Genomic DNA, 13,562 nt, shown 5'->3' on the forward strand with positions numbered 1-13,562 from the left:
TTGAATCCCTGCCCCTCAATTTCATTGGCCGGCATCACTGTTTATGCAAAACGGTGAACGCTGATTGGAACAGAGGCTTTTTGGTTGCAGCCCTTTGGCTTTTTTGTCCCGCCCATCCGGACTCGATTGCCTGCTTCATGGCTGTCGTGAAGTAATTCCTTATCTTTATAGGGGCCATCTGTGGTTCTGTAATAGAGGCTTGTTTACTCGCACGGAGCAAGGCAGCAGCGTGTTCATTTTTGCATAGCGCTTTCACTTTCACCTAAAGTGAAAGCGCGATGGTAAAATAAACACGCTGCTGTGTGCGTAATGGCAACAGCTTGTCTTTCTCCCCAGCAGTTTAAAATACGCGTGCATGTCCATCCGTGCTTTTTGGGGACTGTAGTTCATTTGGAAGTTTCATAAGAAGTTTATAGGTGTAAATATGAATCGTTAAACTTTCGGTCAATGATCAACAATAGAAAAAGTTATCAAAGAGAAGTTCCCTGCTAGCAGCCTTCTCAGCAGCCGCTAAAGTGTATGCCCAAACCTTCAAAAATGCTTAGGAAAACTACAAGCCCCACAATACAAAGCGCCTGGCTTTCTGTTGGAGGAGCAATGCCATATCGTAGAAGATTAGAATCAAAATACAGAGCAACATGGAAGAGATCTTCCGCGGGGAGGAGAGCACACAAGGAGAACAATGCACCGTGCCCGAATACGAAGTCCAGGATGTAAGTAGCAAAACCTTCCACGTGGGATCTCTGGGTACGCTGTGGCGAGAGGTGCTGCTACTCCGGGACATCGCCTTGCAGGAAGAGGAGGAAGTCGAGGTGGAGGAAGAAGATCTCGCAGTGGTAGAAGAGCTGGGATGCAACACGGAGATTGGAGCGGAACTGCGCGTTGTGTGCAGATAAGGTTGCTTCGCTGATAGAAGAAATTCTTACAGAGTAACCGGAACTGCGGACATGGAACAATATACGTCTCAGGGCGCAACACTTCCGCCAGTCGGCTACATCGCTGTGGTACTTGGATCACAGAATACACCACTCTGAAGTCTGGCATCAGACTGTGATGTCACTTCACAAGCCTGACCTCAGACAGTGACACCACTGCAGCATCCCAACATCAAAAGCAGTGAAGTCACTGTCTGAGGTCAGGCTTGTGGAGTGATGTCACAGTCTGATGCCAGACTTCAGAGTGGTGTATTCTGTGATCCAATTACCACAGCGATGTCCGCTTCATTTGAACTCTGGAGTTAAGCTAATCTCCCGGAGTTCACCCTGGGCCTGGCCTCCTCCAGAGAGGTGTCAGCCTGACGTCAGGAGTCCTTCAGTGTGACATCACGGTCCGACGTCAGGTCAGTCTGAGAGTGACATCACTATATAGCATGCTGTTGGATTTATGTCAGAGTGAGGATCACGGTCGGGTTCGGGCTCCCGGAGCAATCCCAGGTCAGAGGCTTATGTTGGATTCCTGGAGTGGTGTCACAGCCTGAAATCAGGTTGCTGCAGTGAAGCCACTGATGTCACATTATGACGTCAGTGTTATGGAGAGATGTTAATATCGTCTGTTTTCAGGGTCTGAAGAGATGTCAGGATTCTTCCAGAGTGACAGGTTCTGGTGTCAGGTTTGCCGAACAATTTTTGACTTGTTGGAGTGAAATTGCTTGTGTGACAGTATGACGTCAAACTCCTGGAGTGACGTTATAATCTGATGTGACGATCCTAGAATGATATCCCAGTTTGATCTCAGGCATCTCTGGCCTGATTTTAGTCTGCTGAGGGAATATTCACTGTGACAACACTCTAGGGGCCTGAGGTGAGAAAATTACAGGCGCCAAATGGTTCTTATTGTAAATTACAGGAAATATGGAAAACAATTCAATGTTATATTTTTTTAAAAAAACAAAAGCCTCGCAGAACAGAAATAAATGGAAATGAAGAGCAAAAGAAGAAAAGAACAAGCATTTGCAATGCAACAGGTCTCTCATTTACGCGACTTTGAGCTATTGGCATTGTAAATGACAATGCCTTTTATTTATGTTTTGGTTTTTGAAGCATAAATAAAAGGCATTGTCATTTACAATGCCAATAGCTCGAACTTGCGGAAATGCGAGACCTATTGCATTGCAAATGCTTGTTTTGGTTGAGGGGAGGTCAGAGGGGGCATAAGTGCCTCTTATGTAGCTCTCGCACGAGGCCACGCCCCTCAAGGCCACACCCCCACTCATACAGTGTTATATTGCTTTGTTAGCAGTTCTGCTGACTTCATTTGGCAGGAGAAAGAATAGTTTTTATTTCTGCTGCCTAATTACAGCCGTATTCGCGCCAAAAATAGAATATTGAAAACGAAAACCCATGAGGCTTTTTCGTTTCAATGCATTCGCTCTATGCATTCATGTTCTAATGTTTTAACTCATTATGCACAGCGCTGACACACTTTAGCGAGCACATATCACGTACTACGAAAGCCAACAAACGTTTCAAGAGATGTCTTCGTCTCCCACACCCTGAAAAAGCTTCCAGAGTTCAGGACGCAGAACCCTCAAATAGCAGCCTTGCCCAAAGCTAAAATAGTTGAGTAATTGTATAGCCTCCACCCCCTGAGATCACTTACCCTGCAACCACTAGCCTTGGCTTCTCCCGAGCAGGCAGCAACAGGACCCCTGCAGTGTTCCCCTGTCATGGGCGTGGCGTTTATTTCCTGCCTCGCGGTTCACGTCCACTGAGCTGCCTGTCACATTCTAAAAATATTCCTGCAGCCTGGACTCGAGCACACGGGCGCATCTCTGTCTGTCAATACCATCGGCCCGCCCGCTGCACTGAGCATATTTTGGTTGCCCAGTGACCACAAAACAAGGAAATGAATTATAAAAAGTTGCAGCGCCCTTATTAGGGAGTCAACGAGGTTTACAGGCAAGCTACAGAGTTATAAGAGCATGTTGTTGACTGAGGAAGGTTATGTGGTAAGAATACGTAAAATGTGCTTATAATCAGTGGCGTAACGATAATTGAGGGCCCCCCCTGCAAGGTATGTGGAGGGGCCTCCTCCGGACTCTATCAGGAGCTCCCCGGCCGAAGAGCCGTGCTGAGGGGGTCCCCTGGAGCTTGGGGGCCCCCCCGCACTGCGGGGGATGCGGGGGCCTGTGTTACTCCCCTGCTTATAATTTGGAATGAAAGCAGGGTGCGTCCGCAACCTCGAGTAAGCAGCGCACTCGAAGGGGACCCACAATGTAAACTCTCCTCCATTTGAGCGGAGGAGTGTCGCCCCACAAGCCCCAGAGCTGAAAAATAAAACGGTAAGAACGTTTATTTATTACCGTTGTATTTTTCAGCAACTCGCCCTGAACTAAGTTTCAGGATGGGTCGGGGTCAGCGCTGCCGAGTGGCAGCAGCAGGGGGCTGTGTGCTTTAAAAGGCACATGTCTCTTTGGCCGGCCGTCTTGGGACAGCCAGCTAGACATGCGCATTTTAAAGTTCTCTAACCTAGCTGTTTTAGACAGCTGGGTTAAGGAAAGCGCAGGCCTTTAGTGCTCTTAGGAGCGCTGGGAGGGCACGCTCTATCTAATCCTGGCGCTGCTTTCATGCTGTGAAAGCAGCGTCAGGATTGGGTGGTGCTGTTTCCTGCATCGGGAGCTTCCTGGAAGACACGGAAGGGAGGAGGACGTCACGCTTCGAAGGTAAGTGAATTCTTCTTCTTTTTTTGTATTGCCCCACCACCCTCGGTACAAGCCAGCTGCACTACTTTTGTTGCATGTTTTTGCCTGCCAAAAAGCAACTTTGCCGAGTCTAAAACAGGGTAACAAAAAAAAAGCTTGACTGCAACATATTGGCAGCGCTTTAAATGGACAGGTACTCTCCGATACCAAGTACCTGCACTTTTTTAATTTGAAAGGGAGGGTACCTGCAATTCTCACCACTGCTTCAATACATTTAGTGGGAGAGTACCGCCACTTCTCAGGAGCCAAGGTACTCTTAATAGTGAGTACTAGCACCTTTGTTAATAACTTCGGAGGACACTTTTCTAAGTCACTGAGTTGGGGGGGGGGGGGTCAAACTGTCTCGTAGTCTAGCAGACAGCAGGGGTGTCGATGAGCTACATGATTTGATGTGCACATTGGAAATTTCTGAATATGCTCTTGCACTGAGGCTTGAAGGGGACCCAGTGCGGCTCGCACTCAGCAAACAGTCAATGGAATCAAGTAACCAACGCACTATTCCGCACTATCAGCAAAACATTGAATATCACAGCAAAAGGTGACACAAGTGGTGCCTATGTCACAATTAAGACGAGAAAAAACACAGGCTACCATTATATAGCTATGGGGCGAATGGGCCTGGCAGTCCCCTACCGTTGTCATTATCTACATATGCGCTTCCTCTCCTGTGGAACATCAGGCGACCTTTTCACAGACAGTCTGTAAAACACGCACCTAGTCCTATTTTGTACCGCTCACACCAACAGGTGTTTGTTCAGAAAGTAATACAACCCATATGCATGTTTGGAGATTGTCCAGATACCATCCAGGAAGGATCCTTTAACCTCACACCTTCTCAGAGTGCTAACAAAAGGGAGGCGCTTTTATACAGCATCACTGAAACCCTACTCTCTCACCAAACTAAACAAATTCAGCTCAGTGACTTCAATCTGGGCGAATACTAAGCAGACAATTTATTGAAGGTAAAAACTCATAGGCCAACGACAGAAAATAAGGTGGATCAGGTCTCCAGGTAAATCCTCTTCTGTATAGGGATATAAGATGAGGAGGCAGTGCTGCGGATTCTGTGGCACAAGATAAAAGCCCTATTTCTCATCAGAGGCTAGCAGTCCCCAGTTCTAGTCACTAAAGGGAATTAAGGACTCACCCATCCGAAAATTATCCTACCAATGAAACCTTAAGTGCAGGGAGCAATCAGATCCTGTATTGTATTGTGCAATTGCCACTCAGCCTGATGTCTGAAAATACATCTCTGAAACAGTCACGTCTTAGGTAACGTACAGCACTCTGGGCCAAATATACTAAGAGTCCAAAAGCAAAAAGCAGTCCTAAAATGTGCATTGACTTTATGCGACTTGATTCAGATTTTGCACATAGACCGAATTACTAAAATATAAATTCACAAAATAAGGAATTAAGAGCCCGATTTAGATCTTTGTGGACAGGTTACTCCGTTACAAGGGTGATGGATATCCGGTCCACCGTAATATAAATTCCATAGGATATAATTAGGGCTCCCGGTTTTATGGTATATATTGTTTTAACATTTCCGTCTGTATTTATCCATATTTATTTTTGGGCCATTTTATCTGTATTTATCCATAGTTATTTTGTATTTTTCAGATAAATAAAGTTGCAAAACTGTACATTTCCATATTTATTTAACCCATAGACATGCAGTCATAATTTGATGTCTGTCGTGTTTTAGCTACTTAAGCGGCAAAATATTACATAATAGTACATCCACTGGTAAATATGAGCATTTTACAACAAATGTAGATTGACATAGGCTGTTATTTAAAGAAATCTCACCCTGTTTTTTAATTTCCCATGCTGTCCATCTGCTCAGCTGTTGGGCTATATTTCATGAAAGACAGCACGGAAAGTCTCTTAAAAGAAGCCCAATTTTCTGTATTTATCCACATTTAAATAATAAATGCAGACAGAAAACACATTGTTTTCTGCCTGTATTTATCTGTAAAAATCCGTAAAAACGAATTTCTGGGAGCCTTATATATAATCATAGAATGTATATTTCAGTAGTGACGGAGTAACCCGTCCACCAAGATCTTAATCAGGCCCTAAGTCAGGGGCGTAACACAGGCCCCCGCGGTGCATAAACCTCACTGTGAAGCACCCTTCTCAGAACGGAAAATTTAGATAATGTAATGTTAGGGTCAGAACTGCAGAATGTGGAACTATGGAAATAGGTTTGATTCCCAGCGTCACCTCAACATCCTGTGATTCTGGGTAAATGTCTTACTTGCGCAAGACCTAAAGTAAAAATGAATTTGATCTTATGTAAAGTAACTGGTGCTCATATAATTGCGCCCTTTGGCCAAGTTTACGCTATATAAAACTACAATGAAAAACATAACCTTCAGTTTGCTCATTTTTTAAGAATCTGCAACGGCTGAAACGTAATAATGAGAGAGGATTCTTTATTCAATAATAAAAAAGTCTGTATTCCTTCTTAACATGGCTTCTCTTCCTTTGTTTATTTACGGATCATTAAAGAAGCTTTAGACCACATTTTAAAACTGCTTTTACCTTATGTTTACTGTTCAAACTTTAAAGTACATATCGATCAGGAGAGAAAATACCAGCTCTAGGTGTTTTCCTTCATTTTTGTACTGGCAGGGGCATTAAAATACAGGTAATGCTGACTAAAATAAACGGCCAGGTGGCAAACATAGCATATCAGGAGTTGTGGCCTTTGGGCCACTTTATTTCACTTCGCCCGCCCTGCCAAAATGTAGTGCTTCTAGTTTTCATCAATGTTTCTGGCTCTATGAGCTTTAAAGTACATAATTTATCAAACATTTCTCTAAAAATGAGACTAGCCAAATACTGTTTCCTGAACGGGCGCGATCCAGGGTTGTGGGCCACTTTTTGGGGGATTGTGATCCCAATCCGACCCTGCCAGTGACAGAATATCTCTCTTTCCCAATCTGTGAGCTAGGAAATTAAGGCATGGCGAGTAATGTCTAAGACATAAATCCTTGTACATTTTTTATTGGGGGGCTAAAGGTATGGTATGGGGGTGTGTTCCGGAGGGCTGCACTGGTACTAGCAGCGTCTGATGAGCTTAAAAAGAAATGTGCAGTGGAGACTATGAGCCACAAAGCACAGCTCTGGGGTTTTCATCCACACCACAGCCCCCTAAATAAGGCCACTAATTGCTTTAAGAGATTAAGAGATATAGATCAGAGCAGATATTCAGTTAATTAAGTGGGATTAGGGTGCCATAAAGACATGTTAGTATCAATCTCTTTACCACCTGTTGTAAAGAAGCCTTGAGGACTTGCTCTTGCTACCCTTGGTGAGTATAAAGGTAGTTTCTTGGGTATATATATATAGGACTGGTACACCAAACAGCAGTAATCGCCACAGGTGCTGCCAAGTATGCATCTACTGCTCTGCGACTCAGAGAAAAGGCCTCAATCTCTTAATGACTCACAAAAAATGTTAAATCAGTGAGTGCTATAAAATAAAAAAATAAAATTACTGCGGTGGACCGACACATTTCTCCCATCTCCAAAGCTATATGCGGTTCAGTGTTAAGGTGCATTTAATTTCTGAAGTCACAATGTATTTTCTTTTTAACAGACAGAAATCAATTCCAGAACTCGTCATTAACTTAGCTGAACTACTGCAAAAAGTTTAGGGCAGTCTCTCTCTCTCCCTTTCCCTAATTCTGGACTGCGTCTCTGAAGATATCTGCATTCCTCATTGGCATTTCTACAGTTTAGCATGTTCCTAAATAGCCTTCAGGTAGGACTCTGTGTTGGGTGGGGTACTTTAGGTGCTGCATGCTCCTTCATCACATTTATCTAGCAAATATATGCTGGCCCCTCAAAGACACCTCTGTGCAGATCTTATTCACCCCGGAAGTACATCATAGCAGGGAAGCCCGAGGTTTCATAGCCCATCCCCCAAAGCCTATCTCCTCCTGATTGCTATCGGGCAGCCAGGTGAACAGCAGCAAAGGGGTTCTGTTCAGCAAGCGGGTATATAAAGAAGGCTGTAGGGCCCTAGCGCCCCTGCCAGCCGTACTTTGAGCATCCATTGTAAAATAAATGTAGAAAATGAAGAAGGCCCACTCATGTCAATGCAAACATTAGCAGAAAGTCATGTACAGATGTACGTATTAAGGGAGAAATACAGGCCTAATCCAGCAAATAGACCCAGGACCCGGGGAAGGGCAGTAGACACAAGCTTCATTAGAATAGAAAAATATAATTAGACACAGCAAAAATGTGAAGTTACAAGCATGCATTGTGAGAACATGTCTCTGAGAAAATATGTAGATAAAGCAAAACAGAAGCACAGGACACATGGGAGCTTAGGCCTTGTAGAGCAGTACACATGAACGGGAGTAGAGCATTGTGAAGTGACCTGGTTCCATAGGTTGATGTGACACAGCTACACATTGCTAGGTTTCAAACAGACAAGCCAAGGACAACCGGTAGTACAAGCAGGAGTGTAGAAGCATAACGCCCTAAGTAGTTTTTGCAGGTAGGCAATCAGACCTTTAGGCATCAATAGATTAATAGTCTACCCATACTGTAGGAAATTGGGTTACTGATTGAGGACCGGAAAACCCCACTAAAGCAGCAACCACAATTCTTGTAAGGATGAAACACAAGTAAACCCCAAGTTAGGGTCTAGTAGCTTGGCACAAAAGCACTCAGGCTTTACTTGGAGACTATGTGTAAAGTATTTGTGGAGCACTTCAAACAGTAATAAAATGAAAACACAAACACAAGGGAAATCCCACACCCACTTAGAAAAACAGAGTAAAATGTAATAAATTATTTTAGACCAAAATGACAAAAATCCAATTAGTAGAACTGGAGATATGCAATTTCAAAGAGTTCGGTAAAAACAGTACTTAAAAGCACAATGCACCAACTGTGGTTATCTGGTTGCGCTGAACCGGGACAAAGTCACAGCTTAGGCAGACCCCGGTGGAGCGTGGGCCGGCTACAGGGACCCAGTTAGGCACGCTGAACTAAGTACCTTAAATCTTGGTGCACGGTCTAGGCAGCGTTGCTTTCTTGAGGATTTGCGCAGTCCAGCATCAGATATTAGGGACTGCAGGGGCCGCAATGCCAGGTCATACCCAAAAAACACTTCACACTCTTAAACTTGGAGTTCAATGATTTTATAATAGAACTTAGCCTTAGGCTTCGTTACTGTCTTTGGTCACAGAACTCCTCAATGACTTGCAGTATCCTTATAATGTAAGGCATGGGGTACTTTATGCCTTATAACACATGGTCACACCATTTTACTTCAGGTGACATTATTTCAGATTGATATATTTTACACTGTCAAAAAATCACTCCGGATGCTTTTAATTCGCTGACCTGCCACCTAAACACCATCTATCCCCGACTCCTCACAACCCTAAACGCCATCAATCTCTGTCCCCTAAAATCCCCCACCTGAACTACACCAATTCCTGAATCCTAAAAGCTCTTTCTACCCTTAAACTCCACCCATCCCAGAAACCTAAAAAACCCTCACTACATCTAAACTTCACCCACCCTCAACCCCAAACTACACCCATTCTTGATCCCTAGAAGCCGTTTCTAACCCTACACTCCACCCACCCCTGACACGTAAAACCCCACAGTGCCCCTAAACTCCACTCATTCGTGAACCCTAAAAAACAATTTTCTACACCTAAATCCCACACATCTCTAGCACTTTAAAACTGCTCAACACACCCAAACTCCACCCACCGCTGAACCCAGAAAAACCCTTTCCGCCCTTAACCACCACCACCCATGACTCCTTAAAACCATCTCGGTGGTGAGAGCAACCCAGTAATTACCTTCGACATCAGACGTTTGGAGTAAGTGTGATGACTGAGTGATGAATCCTTGGGTTCCCCAGATTACGCAAGTTTTCATTTTTACCCGGAGCATTGATGTTCAGAGTACAGTGATGTAAGAGTAATTAGCTTACACATTTAATGTTCTTTCACAAATATTTAGTGTTTACTAGTCAATCCCATAGGATTATATAGAGAACAGTAGAATTGATGGTATATTACCTCCTAGTAGGGTCTTTTGTCTTTTGACTGACCAGACACTTTAGGTCCGGAAGAAGGCAGCTGACCTTGTTAGGCATATATAGGATGGCCGAAACATGTTGACCATAAAACGATGACAGGGTTACTAATTTCCCCGCTTTCATCCCCCTGTTTATGTTTTTAACCCTATCAGGGCATCCACTGATAAAATGAATATATTAGGATAGCTCCAAGTAATTTAAACTTCTTTTCTTATCACCTCTGATTGATGTGGAGTATATGCTCCACTCTTAAAGTACATTCTAAAATAACTTGCTCCCACACTCTATGTGGTAGAGCCGACCATGGTCTCATTTGGGTCCAGGGTGTGGGAAGCCCAATGATGAAGCATGCCCCACCTCAATGTGGGTGAGGGCTCTGCTTTTCCCCAGAGAGAGCTCTGTGTGGACTAACGGCTCCAGTCGTGGTTTTCTGAGTGGTTTTCGGTTCGGCCCGCTTCCCGCCGCTTGCTGTAGCTTGCTGTGCCTTTGGCTTCCTTCCGCCCCCTCCAGCCCCCATTGCCATCCGGTGCGGCCCACGACGCCATCTGACGTCCGCCCCCGCCGTCTGCGTCCGAGCGGGGGGAGCGGTGGTGAAGTCTGCCGAGGACGTTGCGGACTGCTGGTGTGACCACGGTGTGGACTGCGGAGGCGGCGGTTTCGGCTCTGGTCAGCTTGCGGTTTGCGGCGTCTCCTTCTCGTGGAGAGGAGTGGCGCAGCGAGGTGCAGTGAGCCGCAGGCGGCGGCTTCTGCAATCAACTAGTTGGCTAGCCTGTAGCCCCCTGCCTGGCCCGCCAGTCTCTCTTGTCTTTTTGGGGCTCATCAGACTTTTGGCCCCCTCCCCGGTCCACAGTGCAGTCCACAGTGTGTCACTCAGGAGGACTTGCACTGGGGCTGAGGCCCTCTCTCCTTGCCGGACTGCTGCTTTGGTTTTGCAGTTTCAGTCTGCAGTTTGAGCAGAGCGCAGAAGGACTGTGGAGCTGTTGTGCGTGACCGGACCCGGACAAGAGTTAGCGGCCAGAGGAGCTGGGGCAGAGCGGAGATAAGTCGGGTTGAGCAGGAGTGACGGGTGTTTAGTCTTCTGTCCCCGCTCCCGCGGATCTTTTTAAGTCGGGTTGAGCGGGCCAGAGTGCGGTTGATAACTCTCATGCCTCAAAGCAGCTACAAAGCAGTGTCAATTTGAGTGAGTGGGTAAGAAATGGGAGTCCCTCACTGTTTGAGTAATTGAGCAATCTGTGCATGAACTTATGAACTCAGGACTGGAGGCCTAGAGGAGGATTGGAGGATTGGAGTGTGTGGAGGAACTCGTGCTAGTACGCGTGCCTGTACCAGTGCTTGTACCAGTGCCACTGCACTGTGCCTGTACCTGTACCTGTGCCAGTCCCCCGCGACAGGAATTGCTCCGGGTCCTATGCCCCGGGCTTGTGGCATAGAAGGTATATTTTTCAGGACCTTTCAGTAAAGATTGGTGAAGGCTTTTAAAGGACTAAACAGTTAAAGTCAACTGAGAGCCAGAGTGCATTGAATTCTTCACCTCCATTCCCTCAAGCAGCCCCACTCCATAAAGCAGCCTAGTAAGCAGTAAGATAATTTAATTATTTTGTAATACCATCTAGGTGTTTGCGCTCAAGCGTAAAAGCGAAAACAGCAGCAGGCTCAGAAAGTTGTTATCCGAGCCGGAGGAGTCCCCTTAAGCTCCAGAAAACTATTCGGCGCAGGAGAAATAGGGATCACCTTTCTCATCTGAAAACGTATCCATCGGTGATGTCAATGTTTACAAAAGGCGTCAGGAGCTCCAAGCGTGGGAAGGGGCTAAAGGAGGGAAAAAAAGAGGTCCAGGAAGATGAGGTGATGGACACTCATGCAACATCAGAGAACGAGGAGGGCGGTAATTTAGAAGTTAAGGCAGCTCTTTACCCTGCTGTAATCATTCAACAGAACAATAATGGTGGCAAACCTGTTCAGCCACCAGGTGAAATTGCTGCTTTACAAATAGGAGGGGTGGGTAGCGAAATGGAAATAGATCTGTCGGTGGGCAAAGTAGAAGGCCCCCGAATAAGAATGTGACAAGAAAGGGACTCACCCCATTATCTCCATCGGCAGGATTGGTATCCCTCTTTGACAATTCTCAAGTCCATTCAAGAAGTATGAATAAATTTGAGCCTGGTTTCTTGCCGACCAAATTGAGTGAACTGTCATTAAAAGTGCCACAGTGTATAGAATGTAGCTTTAGCTCTAGGCAGGTGAAAATGGAGGATTACACTCTACCGGATATTGCTAAGCAAATGGAAAAGAATGAAGAACTAACGGCACAGTTGAAAAAGACCAGACGCCTTGGAGATGGATCCAGAACTGTTTCAGGTTTTAATAGCTGGTCAACCACATATGCCTGCTCTGTATAGTAGTACACCTACTAGTTCATCCCATGCTGCTGATTTATTAGAACTTTCTGTTGAAAGGATATCAGGAGTATTAATGGATAAGGGGGTAGAGAACATTATGAATTCATTTGAGAATGTGCGGATGGGGGGAACTTTGGAGATTTTTTACGCATTTGAGAAAATTCTCTCCGCAATGTTATCTTTGCTAGAAAAAAGCACAATAAATACTGATCATATATTGGAAGTCCTCTTGCCCATACTTATAGGGGTCCATGAACTTAATCAGATCAAGCAAGCCATAAAGAATTTGGAAAAGGTTCCTGAAGTACCCAGTCATGTATGTCAAACATGTAACAGGATGCCAAAAAGTGGTACTAAATTTGTGGACGGGGAAACGAAAGAAATGAATGTGGGATCTAAAAGTGTCTTGCTTAGAGGTAGTCCAATTGTAAGTTTACCCCCAGTTAAACTCCATGAGAGTGCACAGCTTACAAGCCAAGGGGAAAAATTTTATTTAAAAGTATCCCCAGTAACTCCCCCATTACGGGTTTACTCTTTTTTAAAAAAAAAGTAATGCAAATAACCCAAGCCTACAGTTAACTGAAGAATTAGCAAATACCTCAGATAGTGTATCCTTAGGGGAGGTCCCAGTATTGACTGAATGCAACTTCAGAATTGGTCGAAGGGGTAAGAAGAAGACTAGGAACCGACGCACCCCTAAACGAAAACAGAAAAAATTGCGGTTCCTTCCAGTAAGTGAGGAAGTAAATAGTACAAAATCTCCTCCTAGTAGAAAGGACACAGGGACTTTGGTGCAATTCATATTGAATACGGGTCAAAAGACTGGGCAAGAAAATGATAATCAGTCGATCTGTTCGAACCCGGTGTTGATCGCCCCACAGTGTCAAGAGGGCCAGGAAGAAAGCGGGATAAAATATGAGATAAGGAGAGACCCCATATTAGGAAATGTAACGGAAAATTAATATGAACCGGTAATCGACCAATATGTAGCTTCAGGAGGTGCCGCACTCCATCCCGGTGGGCAGGATACTGTCCCAGCAAGGTTTGATTCCAGCCAGGGGTCAGTTGGGGTGGGGGACCTGTTTACAATTTGTAACAGTAAAGGGGGCAAGTTAGAGAGAGACTCAGTTTTAGGGCAGCCTGTATTAGACCAATAAGGAATACTGGACCAGGAGTCGGGCAAGTGAGCAGGACCTTAATTTTTGTCTCTCTGTTTGAAACTGAACCAATGTTATTGAATAGAAGTGCCCTTCTACAGATGTTAACAGAAATAAAGGATTTGGGATTAATAACCAGTAAAGATATTGAGACGGTCTACTTAGACTGGAGGAGCGCTCCCCCAAGCACTAGAGCTACATTTTCATCAGGAGTAGTGTTAG

At 45.0% G+C, this 13,562-nt stretch overlaps 1 protein-coding gene across 3 annotated transcripts in view; it reads right to left on the reverse strand.

Moving 5' to 3' along the window:
* Window positions 1–13,562, reverse strand: part of CDC42EP2 (CDC42 effector protein 2) — a 99,998-nt gene that overhangs the window by 60,510 nt on the left and 25,926 nt on the right. The window contains exon 1 of one of the 3 annotated variants that reach the window (XM_085625750.1): window positions 2,599–2,737. The exons of the other annotated variants lie outside the window; for them this stretch is intronic. The gene's annotated coding sequence lies outside the window, so the exon portion shown is untranslated. Of the gene's footprint in view, window positions 1–2,598; window positions 2,738–13,562 lie in introns of those variants that run through there. 3 annotated transcript variants of the gene reach the window in all.

The sequence above is a fragment of the Triturus cristatus genome, chromosome 9 (assembly GCF_964204655.1).
Source record: "Triturus cristatus chromosome 9, aTriCri1.1, whole genome shotgun sequence".
NCBI lineage: Eukaryota > Metazoa > Chordata > Amphibia > Caudata > Salamandridae > Triturus > Triturus cristatus.